Genomic DNA, 7,648 nt, shown 5'->3' with positions numbered 1-7,648 from the left:
CTCCTCATTACAACTCCTCCTCCCTCCCCACAGAAAACACCCGGGGCCAAATCCTCTTTCCCACCCTGGGTACAAGTGGCTGCCGTGCTGCGCAGTCTCTGTGAGGCTTCAGCACGCGTAGCACAAGGTGAAAGGCCTTTGCAGCGAGACGGGGAGGCACCCAGCCCGACGTGGGGAGGAATATTTTGCTGGCAGTACTGTAACATTCAGGTGGTTACCAAGGGAAGGCCCTTTGGGCAGACGGTTTCTCCTAGTGCTGGCTGTTTCCAAGGGCTGTGTCAGTGCCCATTTTGCACCAGCCACATCTCACAAAAACTGACAGTGCTGGCTCCTCCTTGAAGATGCTGTGGAGTCCACAACTCTTTGTAATTAAGACTAAACTCCAGCCCTGGGGTAACGGTTGCACACCAGCTCAAGGGAGACAGCACCTCCTTTCTGCCTTGTCCCCAGGGGGTTTGAGGCTTCTTCTGTTGTCAGCCTTACTCCCAGTGATTTCCCTTCTCCCTTGTTCATGAAGCAGGAATTTCTTCCCCACTTGGGCATATCCTCTGCAGCCTGCAGAGAAAACAGCGGCAAGCTGCGGCCTGTCCGGTAGGAATGCCCTCGGCAGGCAGAGGGAGCAGCGGGAGGCAGCGGGACCGAGCCGGCTGGCGGAGGCAGGGAGCTGCAGAAGATGAAACGCACCTGTTTGATTGACGGCGTGTTTACTGTGAGCATCAGATCCTGTCTTACTCTGTAAAACCGTAAAGTGGAGCGGCTTTTCTGGAAGATCTCCTGAATGGGCTTGTCCAAACAGCAGCAGGGGAACATCAAACGGTGCAGCTATCACCCGCAGATAAGCACCCGAATCGTCTGATTCTGAGCTACCCCGGGCACGGCTTCGTAGTCAGGCTGCCCGTGACGAGCTCTCTCCATAGCTCTCCCTTACACCGCAGCCTCCTTCCACGGCCATTGCTTCACGCACACGGCAAAGGGCTAACCAACTGCCGGCCAAGAAGGTTTGATAGCCACAGAAGAGCTACTTCTCAGATAACCCTCTGCGTGAAGCCCTTTGAAGAGTGAAAGGAATGGGAACGCAGGCTTGGGTCAGTGCTAGAGCAAGCGAGTCCCCGCCGCAGTGACCCCGCCGCAGTGGGAAGCGTGTTTGCATCAGCCATCTCTTGGTAATTATAGCAACAGATGACTCAAGATCAAAGCCTGTTCGTGAATGATGTGGCGAAGCAAATCTATGTAAATTTGCGCTTTTTTATCTCTGGATCTGTCTTTAATGCTGACTTCTGTCCGGCTTTAACCTGCCCTGGGAAAACATCTCCGCTGCCACGGCTGCAGTGCCTGGACAGACCCCCGAGAGCCGCCTGGCCTCCTCCGCGCTCACCTCCTGGCCTCCTACACAGCACGGCTGCAGTGGGACAGCAGCCGCTGGTCTTTGGGGCCTGATCCCCGAGTTTTTCCCAGTGCAGAAGGGCACGTCTGCTGTCACAGTGAGTCAAGGGCCCGGTGCCTGGGTGCTTTGTGCCGACACGCCGAGATGCTGCTGGTGGTTGCTGCTTCCAGGGTTGGCCTCTCCCATATCAGCACCGCAGCGGGCAGCTGCTCCTCCACAGAGCTCCAGAGACCGTTTCTGATCCAACGTCTCCCGGCCTTGCCCAGCCACACAGCTGGACTCCAAAGAGGGTGTGACAGGAAGGCCCCTGATGCAGGGTGACAAAGGTGAGGGTACCATTTGCCCGGTGCTCTGAACACATCCCATGATCGCCCTTCATCTAGGCTGAATCTGTTTCATCTTCTTTCTGTCACGTGTCCTCCTATCAGCCTCTATGACGTGCTTATCCTCTATTTTCTAATCAGTTAATTACTTTGCCCGTGATGCTAAGCTCCCGTTGTTACCCACACCAGGTGTTCTCTCTGTGCCATCGATCTGTAAGCGCCCCACTGGGATGTCTCCTCTCTGCACAACCTGCTCTGTGTTGTGACAGCGCCACACGTCTGGGGAGACCTTCCCAAGCCCTCCCGCTCGTTAGCCTAGTTCCCAGCAGTTTCACAGCCTTGCTTTCGGTTCCCTTTCATGTGCACTGCAATAAAATACCAGATTTGCTTTGTCGCTTGTGTCATGGATATTCACCCACCTCACTTCATGCTGCAGCATGTAGGGGATGGCTAATTCTCCAGCAGAGATTAGAGGAAATGAGGCAAGGAGAGGTTTTCTAAATGTGAGAAACAAAGAGAGAGAAGTTACTCTACACGCTGGTCTCTCCTGTGGTTGCACACTGGCTCCAGAGATCTTTCCTGCACAGCTCCTGGCTAAAGGTGTTTGAGTCACAAGCAGCGGAGCGCGAAGAGAAGGCCAGGGTGGCTACGGGTTGGGTGGAGAGAACAAACCCGGACTTAGAAAGTGTTCCCCAGATGTCCCTGAGACAGCCTTGATCTCTCTTGGGGATCTCTGTGGCTTTCATTTGCTGTTTTAATTCCAAAGGCGTCTCCACAGTCAGCGCCTTCTGCACAGTCACTGCGTGGCAAGGACGACCGCGTTGGGTGAAGTTTAAAATTGCCACCTGGGACTACGGACCAAGGCCATCCATAGGCAGGACTTCCCAAATCACATCAGTCATCCAGATTTTTCATTGCTTCTGCTGAGACGCCGTGTTGCTCCCACAGGCTTATTTCCCAACAGAGCAGAGAGGCTTAATTACTGGGTTGCAAAGCTCTCAAGGGTCTTATGAAAACTGAACTGGCAGAGCAAAGTATCGTGACGCACCAGGACTCCTTAAACCGTGACAGGCTGCTATCTGGCCATTTGCTGTAATCCGAGGGAAGTCTGTCCCCAAAACCAGCTGCCCAACATGCATGTGTTTTGGTTGCTGTCACCGAAGTCTACAAAACAAACAGGCAGTTCATTATCATTTAGGATAGTGCTTTGAATGTTATCATTTCAGCTCCTTAAAAGCTTAATCTTTTTGTCCCTGGGATCACATCTTCCTGAGGAGGAACAATTAGAGTATCCTGTGGTGAAACACTGGGTTATTATTAATGAAACTTGTGCTGCCTGGGAGTTTTAATTGACTGAAGTGTTTAAACACACGCCTGACTTAAAATATGTGGGCACTGCCATTCCTGCCGCAGGAGCTACCAACGCTTTTCACGCAACGCCAAGAAATGTTAACTATTAAAAACAGGTTTGATCATTCATTAACCCCAGCTCCTCACATGTCCTACTCAAAATCCCTCATCAGAAAGCGCTGAGCGCTTAATGTGCCCTTGAAACTAAGCGGGGCTTTGACTACATCTTTCTTTTCCTTACGCCTAGCAGGAAGAAATGCCTGGATTTTGTCCGCATAATCGCTATCCATAGATTTTTTGTCTCTGATCCACATTCAGTTGGGGTCTGGCACTGTTTGCTGCCAAGGGCTCCCAACGAGGAGTACTTCGTGTAAGTCACATCTGTTGCCCTGCTGAATGTCACGGTCCAGGAATGCAGTGACTGCTGAGGCAGCTGCCAGCTGGCCACGGCAACTGCAGGTGTGTAGCTTTTTATTTGTTTATATATGTAAATGGAGTCCAAAGTCTCACACGATAAAGTCATGCGATGCGAGGCATGTGATGGAGCGGTTAAGAAATAGTGAAGGGCAGACAAGGGTGAGAGGAGGAAAGCATTTCAAAGTGGCAGCTGTGAGCTAAATCATGTTGGAATTGGGTAACCTGGATTTAGGGGAGAGGTTGGGAAGGAAGGGCGTAGCACTGGGAGAGGAGCTCGCTCGTTTTTTCCTCTGGAAAGGGCCCTGATCCTCAGGCTTCTGCCCTGATTTTTGTTTCCCATTCGCTACCGCAGGGCTGATGCATGCCCACTGACCCCATCGGAGAGACGCCTAGAGAAGTCTATTGTCGGAGCGTCATGACACTCCCCAGTCCTCCCGGTCTCCCTTTTCTTCTTCGAACGGTCGGACAGTGGTTGCACATGGGTCTCTGCCTTGCTCCCTGCTGTACGAGCAACTGGGTGAATCGCCCTTCCAGGCGCACACCGCTTTTCCCAGAGGGGCAGCAGTAACGGCTTTGGCCATTTATTCGGCCGTTGGGCAGACACGCGATGCCCCAGCAGTTTACCCCCGGCTTCCTCGCGGCACCTGAGAAGAGGCAGAGGGGTGAATGGCGCGGGCCTGCGGACGGGCCTCTGCCTGCTGGCTTCAGGTTGGATCACACAGGACGCCAGCCCGAGTGGAGGCGCCCACTTCAACGGCAGCGGGATTTGAACCCATCATTAGCACAGCGTCACGTGGCTGCTGTGCAGCTGTGTGCACAAACAAATGACTTGCCCACGCACGGACTGTGCTTCACATTAGATGTTCCTGGGTCTTGGTCTTTTAAAAAGAAAAAACAACCCCACAAAAATCTGTCTTTAGCAATGCTGGTCTGATCCCCACGAAGCTCAGCAGGAATTTCTGTATTGGCTTCGGGAGAGCGAGACTGTACCCTTACACACAAACCGGCCCCGTGCAGACATCAAATGATGCTGCTCCGTAGCAGGCTACTGATGTTATCACTGCTTCTTTGAGCAGTTACAAAGAACAAGATCCTACAGCGACAAACCACAACGTTTGTTCTGGTACAGAAAGATAAGGTGACAAAAAAAAAAAGAAACCTTCCCAAATAATAATAATTTTTTTAAAGTACATTTCATGTCCCTTGGTTTTTTTTCATGGACTAAGCACTTTACAGACAATTTGCTCATGATCTGACAAACAAAGGGGACTAGTGTCCACCATGGAAAAACACAAAATAGCTAGAAAATCAAGCCTAGAGAGGAGACCCACATCATCAGCAATGGATCATTACCTTACACATCAAACTAAATCAGTACGCATCTACGAAGCTTTGAGGCATACAACTCCAGGGAAGAACAAAAAGCCTATTTAAATTAATTGATACTGCTACTTCTGAGTTTCTTGTTGGTCACTGCTTTCATCCAGAGACTAAATGCAGTTTATAGCACCGCCATACAGAAAGCACTGGAACAGCCAGCAATTGTTTCACCTCCACTGACTGCTGGCTTTGTAGAAATGAAGTATTTGCATTTTGGCCATGAGTATTTTTCCTTTTAAGTATACGGCTAATACAAAACCAGCACAAAAAACTAAGTTTGAGTCTCTGATAAGCAGAAGTGTCAAATTTTACAGGCTGTTGTGGCCTGTTTTTTTTTCAGAAGGGATTTCCAAGCTCTTAAGCACAGATTCACCAAGCACTCCAAGTTTTTGAGTCCATAATAAACCAGCAAGGCGGATGTGGAATGTGTGTTAAAGACAAACTTGCACCTAAAACCAGTCGAACAGAGAGGGAGAAGGGTGCAGACCCTCTGCCGCGGCCCTTCAGTAAGGGAAGCTGTCTGCAGGTAAAGTTTGCTCATTATGTGTTTACACTACCACCACAATTTACACACACGGCACTGATGGATGTGAATGCTGACCTGAAGTTGGAGGTTTGATTGAAGGCATTTGCTCCAGGAAGCCATATTAGTCTGGCCATTTCCTTGCCAGGCACCCTGGGCAGCTCTCCCCTAGCAGAGCAGCCGCTCCAGCTACAGGAAGATGCCGAGAGGGTTGAGCAATACGCCCCGTAGACCTCTGCGCCCTGTCATCAGGAGGCCGTATGATTTCATGCAATTACCAACTCCTAGTACGCGTGTGGCACTTCGGACTGATGGTCTGTCGGCTTTTGCCAAGTTGTTAGACAGAGGGGGAAAGTATTTTTTCCATCAGTGCTTTGTTTGTTTTTCCACTGTGAGCTGCCCCAGCTCCTTCAAAACACCTGGCAGCGCTGTCATGTCGGTACGCTTGTTTGTCCTGTTACCCCGAGCGCCGTGGAGGGTGGGAATCTGCCACATCAAACGCCGGCGCGCGGAGCCACATGTGGATTGTGCTGCTTGTTTACTCCCTGCTGGGATTCAGGTAGGCTGGGGCTTTGGGCTCAGCTTGCTGGGGGAAGATGATCCTCTGAGAAGATATTGCTGCATTGCGGAGAAGGATGGGAAGGGTCTCCACAAGCAATACGGGGGGCACAACGATTCTGGACTAACACTGCCAGTATGCACAACACCCCACTCCCACTGGTACTGGCCACACATGAGTTCACAGCAGCCAGCTTTAAGCCTGAGGCAAGAACCATCACATAAACATAGAGAGGTGAAGAAGCACGGAGAACATGCACAGTTTCATCACCAGGTCTCCTTGCCCTCTTTTCATGGTTAGCAGAAGGCCCACAAAACCAATCAGGTCAGTTGCAGCCCCTGCCTACTGTACGGCCTCGCACAAACCAACTCTGCCAGCACCTGCAAATCCAGTTCGGTCCCTGGAAAAACGTGAGCAGAGCAGTGGTACAGACCATGCTGCAGGGTGGAGCCTCTTCTCCCAAAACCAGCTGCAATTGCTTGTTGTGTAATGGTGCCTATGAAGTTTTGTAACTCCGTCTCATACTGGGAGGATTCACGTGATCGCAAGGGAAATTTCACTTTCTGGCATCTATCATCCATCAGAAATTCCAGGCCAGAGCTTTAAAAAGCAGCTAGTGACCTAGGATCTCATGACTGCTGAACATCAAGAATGAGGTATCTCAGCAGGCATGCACAGTCCTCCTCCCCAGAACTCCTCCTCATAGCACCCAAGGGCACCTGCCAGCATCGGCAGAGGCCACAAGCCCCGGCAGTGCTGACAGGCTTACGGCAACACCAAAACATGACCACTCTCAGCCTCCTGTCAGGCTCTGGAGCTCACCCAGCCAGCTGGCTGACATGTGAGGGGGGACAGGGACACCGGGCAGGGTCAAACACATCTTATACCAAATGTCTTTAGTTAAGCTACAACAGAGGCATCCCACCTTCCTCGAACCCATCTTGGACTCTACCCTGCACCAATGCCGAGCAAAATGGAACCTGCATCTGTTCCAGCCAGGTACACAATCAAACAGTGACTCACCGTCACATACTCTTTTTCATGCATTTATTGCCCAGATAACTCTCCATTAAGCTAATGAGTCATTCTTTTACGCCCACCAAACGCATAGCTAGGATGCTGCTGCTTTCTGCTATTCATAAATTACGAGGAGAAGGAGAACAGACTGAGCCTTGATGCAGACAATCATGGCCCAGCCATTTATTTCTGAGGTGCCTGATGAGGTCCGTAACGTACAGCTGTAGCTGAATGCTCTTTCGACCACTCTCAGCTTTGCTTTGTGGCTGAGGAGAGGGGCTGCCTGAGCCTTGTAAACAGAACAGTGGCTCAGAGAGGAAGGAGACGGGAAAAGACCTCCTGCCTTTCTCTCTGGTAGTGTTGCTGGCACGGGTCAGGAGCGTTAAACCAGACCGTAGTTTCACACCCACCTTGCATCCTGCCAGACCAGCGGGTGCCCTCCGCCAGGGACCTGACACCCCCTCAAGTCAGCAGCCAACTGGTTCAGCTTCTTCAGGCTTATCAAATTATTTGCATAAACACTGCGATCAGAGCAAGAACGAAGGAAGGATGGGCTTGAGCTTTAGGAAGGCTTTCTCCTACAGCTTGCTTATCTTCCCTGCTCTGTCTGTCCCCGCACTGCCTGTTTAAAGGACTGCTGATCCCAGGCTTCCTCTGGATCGGTGTCTAGGGCTGGAGCCGGTGGGCTCTTTGAG

At 51.3% G+C, this 7,648-nt stretch overlaps 1 long non-coding RNA gene across 1 annotated transcript; it reads left to right on the top strand.

Moving 5' to 3' along the window:
• Nucleotides 1-757: 757 nt before the first annotated feature.
• Nucleotides 758-2,100, top strand: LOC147600782 (uncharacterized). Its single transcript, XR_015258506.1, has 2 exons — nt 758-1,163; nt 1,330-2,100. It is a non-coding gene; the product is annotated as an uncharacterized LOC147600782 (long non-coding RNA).
• The last annotated feature ends 5,548 nt before the right edge of the window (nt 2,101-7,648 follow it).

The sequence above is a fragment of the Chlamydotis macqueenii genome, chromosome 4 (assembly GCF_036417535.1).
Source record: "Chlamydotis macqueenii isolate bChlMac1 chromosome 4, bChlMac1.mat, whole genome shotgun sequence".
Taxonomy (NCBI): domain Eukaryota; kingdom Metazoa; phylum Chordata; class Aves; order Otidiformes; family Otididae; genus Chlamydotis; species Chlamydotis macqueenii.
This window is presented reverse-complemented; position numbering and strand designations above follow the sequence as displayed.